Genomic DNA, 12,886 nt, shown 5'->3' with positions numbered 1-12,886 from the left:
TACTGAGCAGCATTTCGGGATGGACAATTTCATAAGCAGTGGAAAATGGCATTTTCTCTAGTTTATCCCTTACAGTTGCTGCTGTCTTTAATATACTCTTGCATTTCCTAGTCACCTTCAATTTATTTTTTACAGGAAATTGCCACAGGTATGTCAAATAAAAACAAAACATCAGCAGGTTAATGAAACCAACATTTATATATATATATATATATATATATACACAAACACACACATATCAGTTTGTGTACATAATCTGGTGAACTATTATAAGGAACAGCAGAAATCTTAATTGAGTTCTATATTAATAACGAGCATTAATATCACCACTTAACTAATCAAAGAATTAACAGTGCTGTGCAAATGGCATTTTATATTGTTGAACATGCCTTAGTTGTTGGGAGGATGCTGAGAAAAGGGAAGCAACCTGATTTCAGTGTGCTTTGGCTGCAAGACCACAGTCTACAGAAATCAGTTTAAAAATTCCTGTATAGCTCTATTTTTAATAGCTAATATCAATGCCATCAATTCTATTGACACAATGAGAAATCCCCATGCAACTGAAAAAAAAATAATTTTCAAACAATTTCTTCCTCCCAACTCTTGTTTAATAGTATTAAACTATTGTATAATGCAAGAGAACCAACTGAAAGGAAAGAATATAAATCAGATACATCTTTCTCCATCCCATTTTCGAGCTGAACTCTGGTATTGTACAACACAACCACCTTCCAGCAGAGCTCCATCAGGGTGGTAAATGCTGCCATTCCTTCACACACAGCTTTGGCACTGAGAAAAAGAACTTCTGAGCTCCTCTCACTGCAAAGGTGAGACTGTTGTGAGAGCAGAGAGTAAAATCAAAGTTACTGACATCCCATTCCTGCTGAAGGAATTTGCATATCCTACTGGCATTGGCAGCACTGCTGAGCCTTGTAAATTATTCAGCAGCTACAATCAACATGCCAAATTTCAGTGCAAACCTCAGTGCTTTTGTAAGGAAATTTCTACCTTACCCAATCATGTTTGTTGGGTTTGATGTGTGCTTGACTAAGATCTTCCACAAAGGTTTCTCTCCAGCTTGATTGATAACACTGAACTTGTGCTTTCTTAAGGAAAAATTAGTATTTACATTTGGAATTCATGTCATAAATTCTTCAGCATTCAGATTTACCTTCTCTCATAACCTTATTCTATCTATCTTTAGAATCTCTGGCTTTGGTGAGGTTAGGAAAAACTACTAGAAACTACAAGCAGATCTGTGAGGACCATCCATTTATTAACTTTAATAAAAGTTATCTTGATCCACGAGGCTCAGACATTTAATTAAAGCAAATGGAAAAGATGCAGTCAAAAAATCACAGTAAAATTTAATATTAAATCAGCCTAAGGAAACTCCAGAGAAAACAGGGGACTGCTAAAGCAGCTGATGGATGGTGAAGGATGTGACAGTTCAAGGAGAGGATGCCATGCAATATTGCCCAGCTCAAAGGAAGGCAGAGCTCAGAGCTGCTGGAGAACTCATTTACATGCAGCACTGCTGGCTGGAATGGCCACAGCACTCGAGGAGAAAAACCCTGAGATGAATTATTTAAGGTCTGGAGATGCAGCTCACCCTTTCCCTGCTCTGACTCTGGGCTTTGCACACATCCTGCCCTGGCTGTGAGCTCCCAGCTCAGCAAGGAGTGCTGTGGTGCTGCAGAAATGGCAATTACTGCAGAAATGGGAATTACTGCAGAAATGGCAATTACTGCAGAAATGGGAATTATTGCAGAAATGGCAATTACTGCAGAAATAGGAATTATTGCAGAAATGGCAATTACTGCAGAAATGGCAATTACTGCACACCCCAGGTGTCATCCCAGAGTTTGAACTAACAGTGGGGAAGGAGCTGCCCAGAATTTTTACTCTTACACAACAATCTGGACCAGAGTGGCTCCAGAAGCAGCTCCAGCAGTCTCACTCTTCCCTCTCCAAGGCTGTCTGGTGTTTCATTTAGTATTTGCAAGAGACATTGTCATTATTTTGATTGCCTTGTCAAGCCTTCAAATCCCTAATTTCTCCCTTTTGATGACTAGATCTCTGCTATAATACTAGTGCAGGAAGTGAGTGAAGGAGTGACAATCTTTCATTTTTTGAGACACTCAGAAAATAAGTCTTTCCTGTCTACAAGTCAATCCTGTTTTATTCTTAGCTCCTCTCAAGCACACTTTCTCGGATGAGAACTAAACTCTTTTGTCAAAGACATAAATACTCCAGCAACGTGGTTCAAACCCTCCCTTCTTGGCTTGCAGGAGCAGATTGTCATTTGTCTGGTAGCAATAAAGTTCTGAAAGTTTTTGTTTAGAAAGTTCCCGTTGAGTACAAATAATTAAAAATCTCTAATTTAGGTTACACAGAATTCCTGACATTCTCCTGAGGCAATTCATCATCTAAACATAAGCAAGAGCTACTCTGGAACATATTTCAGTCAACATCAGGCGTGATTAAGAAGATATTTCTTAAAACAGAAAAATAGCAAATTACATTTTACATTGGTGTTTGATTGATGATAAAGAAGAAATATTTTATATTCCTTGCACAAAACAGGCTGAAACACAAATATTAATACTATCTAAGACTTCGGTGTCACTAAATAATTCATAAAAGTTAATTGAATTTTGTTGGTTGGGAAAGGGATAAGATTGATTCAGCAATGAGACAGATGAGATAATCCCTTCAGCCTCTGGTATGAGGATTGCCCTTTTTCACAGCCTCCTCCAATTTGTTCCCCAATTACACTTGGATCACTCAGCAAACAGTTTCTAGGGACTCCCTAAGGATTCTGACCCCAGAATCCCTTGTGTATCACAGGGGAGTGGCAGAGTCAGCACCCATTGAAATGGTAATTTATACATATTTAGTGTATAGCTACTTATTCTGAGGTAAAGATTTCCCTGACTCCTCCAACCACTAAGAGTTGCTGAAAGTTTTCCTTATATTTTGTGTACTCCACTTATTTTGCATCATCCACTTCCATATTAATCTATCATTCACTTTAGCCCAAAATACATCATTACAGAAAATACAAAGTCAAATGCATACGAGTTCAAAGAAATGTGAAGGACAACCAAATCAAATAATGCTCAGTGAGCTGAGAGAAATCAAAACTCTCCCCAGTGTAAAAATGTAAGATAGAATGTTTGTTTCACTGATGTGAAGAATTTACCCCAATGTTGGTGTCACCACCTCCCTTATAGAAGTATATAAGCAACTCAACAGAACTTTCCTGCACAGTTTCAATGCTATTAATTAAATTAAAACTCTGATTTACAGGAAGAAACTGTAGCAGCAAGAGTTGCTGAGGAAGACCAGAAAATTACAATCTGGAAACCATGATGATTTAAACTATCTCATCTACAGATTAAGGAATTTTATTTTGGTCCTCTCCTACCTAAATCCCCAATTCAAATCCGAAATTGTAGTCCCTCATTCACTTGGTGAAATACTGTAGCCTGGTGAACACTCTAAACCCCGAATATTAAAAAAAAGGTCAAAATAATATTAAATTCAGGGCTTTGCAAAATTAAAGACCAGCCTTTGGAAGCACTGGCTGGGCTGAGCTCTCAGAGCAGAGCAGAGGAATTAAAGCTCCGTGGTGCTTTGCACTTAGAAGGATTGTGCTCCAGGGGAATTCTCATACTACACGCTTGTAACAAAATGCAGTAAAAAGAGAAGTGGCTAAATATTAATTCATATCAGTAAAGATTACAAAAGCAACACGAAAGAGAGACTACAGTGAGAAACATCAATCCTCCTTCTGTGCAAATTATCAGGAGGAGAAATAGAACAGCATTAAACTCCATGTGCTGAGATTCCCCAATTCATTCAGAACCATTCAGGCTGTTTAATAGGATTCCTACAGCATCACTCAGGGAAAATCCTGAGTCCATCTCTCTGCACAGAAGTGGGTTGGTTTTTTAATAAATTTTGGTTATTTAATCAACTCTGCTCTGACAGACAGCCACGCAAACACAAACAGGAATCCTTCAGCTTGGCAAGAGCTCCTTGAGCAGTTTTTGGGACTCAAATTCCTGCAGCTCTCTGAGCCAACAGCACCAAAGCAGGTTGGCTTTCTGAGTGCCAGGGATACAGATTTACAGAACAGGAGTATGGGATTCTTGATCCAAAGTTGCTGCAATAGGAAAACATTGAACCTGACATGTTTATTTTGTTATCTGTTTAAAAAGCTCCTGAAAGGCCAGAAGAGCAAATCTGCTGGCATGAAGATGCAACTTGATACAGTGATAAGTACTCTGTTAATTCACATGGGAAGCTTTTCAATTTCAAAAACTCTGTCCAGAATCAAGCAATTAATGTATCTGATTACATGTTCTCACCGTGGAAGAGTTAAATCTCATTAGATCTATGTCTCACTCATCCTCTGCTTTTAAACCACAGAGCAACTACCCAAAACAAAGACTTCAGGCTGTTTCCAAGGTGATAAATCAAGCAGCAATATTACATGTGGCAAAAAGTTCACATTGCAGTTATTTAAGCCTTAAAATCATCTTTGCTGGAGGATCTGCAAACCTCTTCCCTCTCATGCCCCTCTTTTTTTTCCCCCAAATGAAGGATTATCCAGGATAAGGAAATTCAGGAAGACATTTATTCTGGCAAGAGTAGAAGATGCACCTGAAATTCAAAGGCAAACTTTCAGGAAAAATCCCTTTTGTCCTTTAATATTGCAGCAGGCTCCTGCCTGGAGGAGGAAGCCAGATGTGGTTGTGATCTTCCCATCAGGCAGATTCCCAGCAGGTTATATCCAATTTCAGGGATGGCTCAGCTCTCCTCAGAGCACAGTTCTTAGCCCTTTCAGAGCACTTTCATTAGCATCTTTGCAAAGGTTATTATTAGAATAATCGACTGATGTACAATATTTATTATTATATTTTTGAATGCATCACATGTCCTAAGCTAGGATTGTAGGCTGAGTTGGGGAAATTTACCCATTGAACAGGAAAAGAGAGTCCAGATTTGTTCTCATTCTATTCCACCACAGCTTCATAATAGGAAGCTTTTACAATTCATAAAATAGTGCCTTGCTCATCTAATGCAGGTAAAAGCAAGAGACCAGCATCTGAAAAATAAAAATATTCTCCAGTCTCATTCCAGGATCATAAGTTATGTTTTTAAAATACAGTCTTCAACTTGAAGCTTCATTTTTTTCTATGTTTTCACTTCCTAAAATAATAAATGACTGATTTTTAGTCATGACAGAGCAACATGGCAAGCAGATAGAATGAAAAGTTGACACCATAAACCACTTTTTTTTTACTCAAAAGCTCCAAGTACTTTTTGTATTGCTGTTTTTTCTATTTTTTTCTCTTTTCTGGCTGCTTATGTCCTGAGCAATTGCTTTTCTGAGCAGAAAGTGCTGGTTTTAGTGGCAGTCTGGAGGGGTCTGCACGAGAACATTAAGCAGGGTTGTGACCCAAGAGAGGAAAGCTTTGATCCACTAATGAGATCATCAGATAAACTCCCAGCAGTGCTGCAGATGTGCTGCACAATAAAACAGAACGAACTGCAGCATCAGGAAATGCAGGTCTAGAACAAGCAGACACACTGGGTAACTGGGGAGCATAAGGGTGAAGAAATAAAGGCTGAAAAATGACTTTCACAGCAAGGACTAAATGATTATTACAGTTTCAACCTCAAAAATACAAAATGCATAAGTAATTTGCATTACAAATATTATCTTGATATCTATGCAGTACAAAACAGAGATTAAAAGGGAAAATGTGGCTTTCAAAATCATGGAGGATTAGATGGGATCTAATCACCTATAAAATACCTTATTGAACTGTATCATGAAGGAAATAGATGTACAGTTTTTAATAGAGAATATAGTGGTTTTAGTTAACAACGTCATCAGGCAGCAGGTAAATTCTGGTTAATTCTGCTCCACCTCTTGTTTGCACATCAGAAAGACTTTCAGGACTCTAGGTTGTCTTAAGGCTAGAGAAAGGATTGTCAATACAGTGACTTTTTACATTAAATGCCAAGGGGAGCTGCATTTATGTACAGAATACTGCCTCAGTGACAGCTCTGGCACCCAGAGCCAGCTGGTGATCAGCTCTGGAGCTGTGATCATCCCAGGCTGCCTCTCGGAGAGGAGACTCCTCCTCTGTGTCACCTCATCAATTATCCCTAACAAGCACTGCTACTCCTCTTGGAATGTTCAGCATGGACAGAGACAAACTCTGACATTAGCATAATGAAGTCTAATATCTCAATAAAGGGCACAAGTCAATAACTGCCAGCAGCCATGTCCTAGATTTAGCCAGTCCTTTAAAATCCCCAGGGGAGGCATAGGCAAAGTGTTAAAGGGTCTGGAGGGTGTTTAAAAGGTGTTTAAATTAAAATATGCCAGTGAAACAGAGTAATTTGAGCTGATTTAGATTTTCAAGTCGGGATCTGAATATTGCCAATTGCTAGTCAGCAGTTCTGCTGCTGATTTTATCTGAAAGCGATAAAGAAAGGAGATTTCAAGGCTTGATTACTCCAAACTGTTCCCCCAGCAGTGAGTGCCAGGCAAGCCTTGCCTTGTGTTCCACTTGTGTAAAACATCATCTGCTTTAGCCTTAGCCCAGATTTTTAAATCTACTTTAATTAGTGGAGTTTAAGGAAGATTCATCTGCTCTGAAATTTATACCTGAACTGCTTGAGTCACAGGCAGTCCAGCCACAGTTATTGAGGCTTTTTTAAAGAGCTGTAACTTGTGTTTCATGTTGTCTGGATTCAAAGGGATAAATGTGCCATGGTTGTGTTAGAAACACTAATATTTATGGACACAGCAATGGATGCCAGTCTGATGCATGCAATAAAAAGTTGTAACGCATGAAATACAAGCAGTTAATGCAGATTGCTTCCTTTTATGGATGAAAAAAATAAGGAAGTCACATCCAGACAGACACTGAGCAACACTGCAGGAAAGTTAAATGTGACATGTCTCTGCTGCTCTGCATGAGAAAAGATTACTCATAGCTTTTCCCAAAACTTTCCTTACATCAGGAACACCACATGACCAGCTTTAAACCAAAATTAAATGGCTCATGATCCTGCTAGTGGTGCAATTCATTCTAGATTTCTGAATACAACAATAAATTAGCATGGAAACCTTTATAACAAATGGTTGTAGTCAGCACTTCAAGGGAAGACAATGAGAAAGTGATGGGGTGTGATTGTAATTTCTGTTTTACTCAGTAGCTGTGTGATCAGACCACTCTTGCCTGGCACAACCAGGACTTAGATTTAATTCCTCCTGTAAAAGCAATTCAGTGTGGCCCTCTGTCCTCCCAGGAAAACTCTCAAATCACCCCCTTTAGTCCACACTTTGCTGGTGTTCCCAGTCTATAAAGTGGAGGAGAAGCTAAGAGATCCCAGGAATCTTTTCTCCAGCATTTCTCTATCTTGGATAGAGAGATGGCTAAGGAGCCACCACATCATTTATTCATTTTGTCCTTTTAAGCATTTTGTACAAAAACTGAACACCTCAGCTGAAGGCACTGAAATATTTTTTCCCCTCCACATATGTACAGGAAACTTCCTTTCCCAAAATGTACTCCTAATTCAAGGGAATGAGCTGGCAATGATAAACACAAATGCAGAAATAACTACTCACCAAAGTGCTCCCCAGCACCTGTAATTGGACTTTGATTTCAGCCTTAATGTTCAAGTCATGTCTGTGTCTCGCCGTCAGCAGTCAAAGCCTGAAGCTTTTATCAAGATAACCAACTTGTGAGTTTTGCACTGTGACATCTGAGAAAAACATTATGTCTCATACTTCCTGGAAGAAAAATGATTTCCATTAAGTCAGGTGTACAATAGTTATAAAAGCACAGTCTAATACTGTTAAAGAAATACTTTGACATCCTGCTGATAAGATCATTCTACCCTTGCAGAATGTCAACAGCTAATCATATTCTTTATCTGCACAGATATTATACTGAGAAATTGACTTTGCCATCTGGCTCTCCAGAATTTTTATCAGGTCTTTTTAATTAGGTTCAAATCATTGATTTCCATTGTTCCCCTGCTCCTGTCTTGCTCAGACTGAATCCATTTGCAGTGCACTGCAGCGTTCTCAAGTGGAACCTAAAATGAATAGGATTTCCCCACAGGTTTTCACACTTTACATCTGCTAGCAAAAGTCCTGTCATGCTTGCTTAGTGGTGCATATAATTCAATTTTTGTTTTATTAAGATATGAGGATGACCAATCTATTAACCAAAAAAAAAAAAAAAAAAGTGAATCAAACAACCTTAAAAACTCCATATGAGAAATGGGCTCAAGGCTTCTAAATCAGAGACATCTGCAAGGAGGCTGGGAGGTGAGGTTGCTCTAATTGTGATGAGCATATTGAAATCAAAGTTACAAAGACTTTCACAGGCCAGGACACATTTCTATATTAGATTGCTTTTTCTGGTCTGCTGCAATGCTAAAGGCATCCGTGTAGCATTTCAAGTTCAGAAAAAGTTTATAATATACCAAATTTGCTGTATAGCTCACACAAAGACACTGTAAAGTTCAGTTCTCAGAGCAGAGGCTCCTCCAAGACTATTGATTTTAAACCTTACCAAAACAGTAAATAAACTATAAAGTAGTTTGGTAATGTTAATCCATGACGAAGACACTGTTCTTGGTAAGAAAAGTCTGTAGGAATTTGCATTCATAAGGAAAATTGAAGACAAGTCCCTAAATAATTGAAGACTAATTTGATTTTCAAAGGGTGCAAAATCCAGATCTGAACTTCCCTCAGAATTTTATGGATGGAAGGGCTTGAATAGAGACCAAAACCTTATTTTTGGTTAAAAAAACAACCAAACTAAGCAAAACCAACACAGCAACAAACAAGCAAACACAAACCCACAACTTGGTGTTATAATTTAAAAGCTGAACACTGAGGTCTACATTTTCTGGCCATTTACTTCATTAACCACATAAAAATGTCTATGCATTTTAAAAATAAAATACAGCAAATCCTTTGGGAAGGAGACCAAACCCCTAATTCAGGGTCCACACAACCAGGCTGTCAGAGATTTCAGCTGGAATGCCAAGATACAGCAAAACTACTCCAAATGTGCCTCACATTTAAAGTCCAAATACATCCCAGACCTCCTCACTGGTGACCAAATCAGCTTTTGGCAAGGAAGCTGACAAGCTGTGTTTGCTTGGGACTGAGGCTGGAGCTTCCCTGCAGGGAAACTAAACCAAAGCTGTAACTTCCCTGCTTTAGTTTCTGGCTGAGACAAGAAGGATTTAGCCGACACTGCATTATTTCCTTTTCCCCCCTAGAAGAAGGCAAAATATCCTGGTGCTGAATGTGCAGTGATACCAGGATAAGTCTTGCTCTTGATGCAAACAGAATTTTCATGATGGGCACAGAAGTCAGTTCAGGTATTGCAGAGCACTTGGAAATTCAGCCTGCAAATCTTTATCTAGAGAGTGGCCAGAATCAAACACAGCCTGCCTCTCGCTGAAGAAATTACAACCCTTGGAAAAATTGTACTCCAAGGCTGTGCTAACCCCATCTCCACTCAATAATGTATCAATAGCAGAGTTTACTTCAAAACAAATCAGAGGACCTGCAGCGCAGCCAACCCCAGGCAGGAGGATCAAAATATGGTGATATTTTGCAATTAAAGGCAAGCAGCACACAGATCTGTCCGTGGGGCTGAGAGGGGAAGGAGAAGATGCAGGGAAACTTTCCAAAGTTTTTATTTCAGCAGCTCTTCCACTTCCTTGGGTTGCACACTGTGGGCATTTTCACTGAGACATCTGCCTGGAGATTAGAGCAAGAGAACTGTAAAGAAAACCAGAAGTGTGTTTGCTTTGCTGTTTTTCCCAAAATTGAAATTAAGTTGCCTCACCTATCATTCTCCTGCTTTTGCATTTCAAAAACCAATCCCAAATGCCACTTTCAGTCTTTCACAGCCTCACCTGTCCTTCAGCATCTCTAAGATCATGTGAATGGCTGTGAGATTTAATTAACCCAACTGGCTGAATCAATGTTGCCCAACTAGCTTGAAAACTTATAACCCAGCTCTTTTATGTTCTTCCTCTTGATGTTGTAGCCATAAGAGTGAGTTATTGAAAGGGAATATCCCTTTAATTTGTTTTTCTGGGGTTTTTGGGGGGGTTGTTTTGTTTTTTTGGGCTTTTTTTTTTGCAAGATATATTCCTATAAAATTCAAATACTATTTAGGATTTATATTATGTGAATTATTCCCTCAAGTTTCTGTACACCAATTACATCACAAGCTAACTCCTCCAGCTCCTCTCTCTCATTGTATATGTTTTTCAATTGCTTTGCCATGTTTTTCATGAGGATCCAGATACACAAGATATTTAAAAGAGTAATAGAATTCTTCTACTTGTTCCCCTTATGCCATTATTATGAATAAAACCCTCTAATTTATAATCCCTGTTCACTTAGTCCTTTTCACAGCTACAAGTGTTATTTCTTGCTCTAGAGGTTACTGAACCACTCAGAAATACTTCAGTGATTTTTTTTTTTAAATTGATCAGAGAGGTTTCTCTGATGATTCATTGTTAAATGACATTGACTCTGCCTCATTCTGTGATAATACATTTGAATAAATGCCATTTTCCATCCTGTGAGGAGTTACCTGGCTGGTCCTTGGCCTCAGGGAGAGCTGCACTGAGGAGGTGAGAGCAGAGCAGCAGCAACTCCTCTTCCCACCACAGAAATCCATCCTGAGCCCCCAGCGAGCTGCAGGGGGATGGAGATTGATTAACTCAGGGGCACAAATCCTGCTGTCCCTGCCCAGCATGGAGAGTCCTACAGGAGAGCTGCAGAACGTTCTTGACACATTTTAGCTGCCTCTCAGCGCCTGATAAAAGCTTAGCCACTGCACAGCTCACCTCTGCAGCTCCTTAAACAATTTTCCCCTTTTCACTGAATCTGCCTATATTAGAGTCAAACAGGGAAGCTCAGGCAAACAAAAGCCCTCAAGTATTTTCCCCAGTTGAGAGCAATAACCAAATGCTCTCCTCCAACCACTTTTCCTCAAGGTGGGAGAATGGAGAGAGAGGCTCTCATCTCCTCCAGAGCTTTCTCTGCTGGGAGGAAATCAATAACAGGGGTGATGACTTCTCAATTATCCTTTCAATCCATTTGCAGTTTTCCTGCTTTTACCATAGTTTACCTTCTTCCCAATTCAGTTTTTCGTGGTTATTTCACTACCCAGGTACTCACAAGGATGAGAAACTTTTACCCATGACATTTTAAATAGCCCAGACAATTTAATTTTGCTCTGAAGAGTTTATGAACTATTAACTATAATTTAAAAACTATACCATTAAATAACTATATACTATGTTATACATATATAAAAGGACAGAACTATTACCTCTCCCATTTCTCTTTTCTCTGCCCTGTGATGAAAATGATGGTGATGATAAAGAAATAAAGAAACACACTAAGAAAATACAGAGTAATTTCTCCTGGCAGCATCCCAGTGAGGAGCTGTGTCCCAGTAAAAAATGCATTGTCCATTAAACAGCTTCAGAGTTTTCCTGAAGATATTCAGTGTTTTCTGGGGATTTGTTGAAACTTTTCCTTATTTGAGATTTCTTTATAACCACCAGTTCTCACCAAGAAAGAGCCCAAAACCTCAATAACACCTATTAGCTGCCTCTGAGCTCCACCTACACCCACCTGCTGCTTTCGCCTGCTGACTGCACACTGCCAAAAAAGTGAAAATAACAATACTCACGCCAGTCAGTGCTGTGCCTGCCTGGCCAAACCGTGTCCTGGGTGGCCACTTTTGGCAGCAGGAGCTGCACTGGAGCTCACAGAGCTTTGCAGCAGTGCTGCCCCATCCCAGCCTGGCCAGGCTGTGCTGCTTGGTGCCACTGCAGCTCCATATGCTGTTAACCTTTGCAGACCACGAGGAACAGATGGTCCCAGATTAGCTGGTGAAGAGCTGTTAATGTAACTATCCATCAATGCCTTTAATTACAGTTTGCTTGTTTGCAAAACAGCCCATATTGATTTTTTTTTAAAATTTTTTTTTTTAAAGCAGAACGTAAAATAAACTGCTCTGTAAACACTGAATAGAGTTATAAACATAAATAGACCCAGACAGTGTTGGGTGTTTCTCATCCTGGGAAAGCTCCGTATGAACATTGTATAAAATTATCAAAAATATATTGTAGAAATATAAACTATATATTGTATCTATATAAAAGTAGATTGTATACTGTGATCTTACTGTGTGTCTACTGAAAACAACATTTTAATCACCTCTACCCAAAATCCATATATCATGCAATACGTAAAAAATTCTATTCCCAAAAAATCTTCCTGCTTAGAAAATGTAATTTAAATAAAATGGATCATTTTCTGCTTTGAGAAAGAATAGACATATTTCCATAAAAACCTCATGAATGGAAAACTACCTCTGCCTTTACATAGTTAGGATATTAGTTTGGTAAACTCTCTGAGGATATTACAGCGAGAGCCATTTCATTGTTATTTTAATTACAGTGAATCACTTGTTAAATGAAAAAAATTCTTCCACAGATACCAGCTTCACATCCCAAACTCCCCTCCTTCAGCACCCAGGGGGTGTCCAACCCAACTTCATGGAGTCCAAGCCATTCTATGAGCACTGTGCCTGTGCAGCCAATCCAGTTACATGTGTATTTCCAGAGATAAAATGACATTTTTCCTCACTGCCCACAGGTTTCTTGAGGTAAAAGCAGGTGGAGAAACAATTCACAAAGCCCTGGTTTTAATCTTTTACTATTTTAATGCCACAAATCCAGATTTTTAAGACATGGGATGGGTTTCTCTGACACAGGCAGTCTGGAACAAGCTACA

General features: G+C 39.1%; 1 long non-coding RNA gene across 1 annotated transcript; it reads right to left on the bottom strand.

The window, feature by feature from the left end:
• Positions 1-257: 257 nt before the first annotated feature.
• Positions 258-11,941, bottom strand: LOC146437594 (uncharacterized). Its single transcript, XR_014852308.1, has 4 exons — positions 11,778-11,941; positions 9,624-9,841; positions 7,661-7,825; positions 258-6,499 (listed from the first exon to the last, which is right to left on the bottom strand). It is a non-coding gene; the product is annotated as an uncharacterized LOC146437594 (long non-coding RNA).
• Positions 11,942-12,886: the final 945 nt, after the last annotated feature.

The sequence above is a fragment of the Lichenostomus cassidix genome, chromosome 4A (genome assembly GCF_008360975.1).
Source record: "Lichenostomus cassidix isolate B80296 chromosome 4A, HeHo_3.0, whole genome shotgun sequence".
Classification (NCBI taxonomy): Eukaryota; Metazoa; Chordata; class Aves; order Passeriformes; family Meliphagidae; genus Lichenostomus; species Lichenostomus cassidix.
Note: the sequence above shows the minus strand (reverse complement) of the source record. Positions and strands in the feature narration are given on the sequence as shown.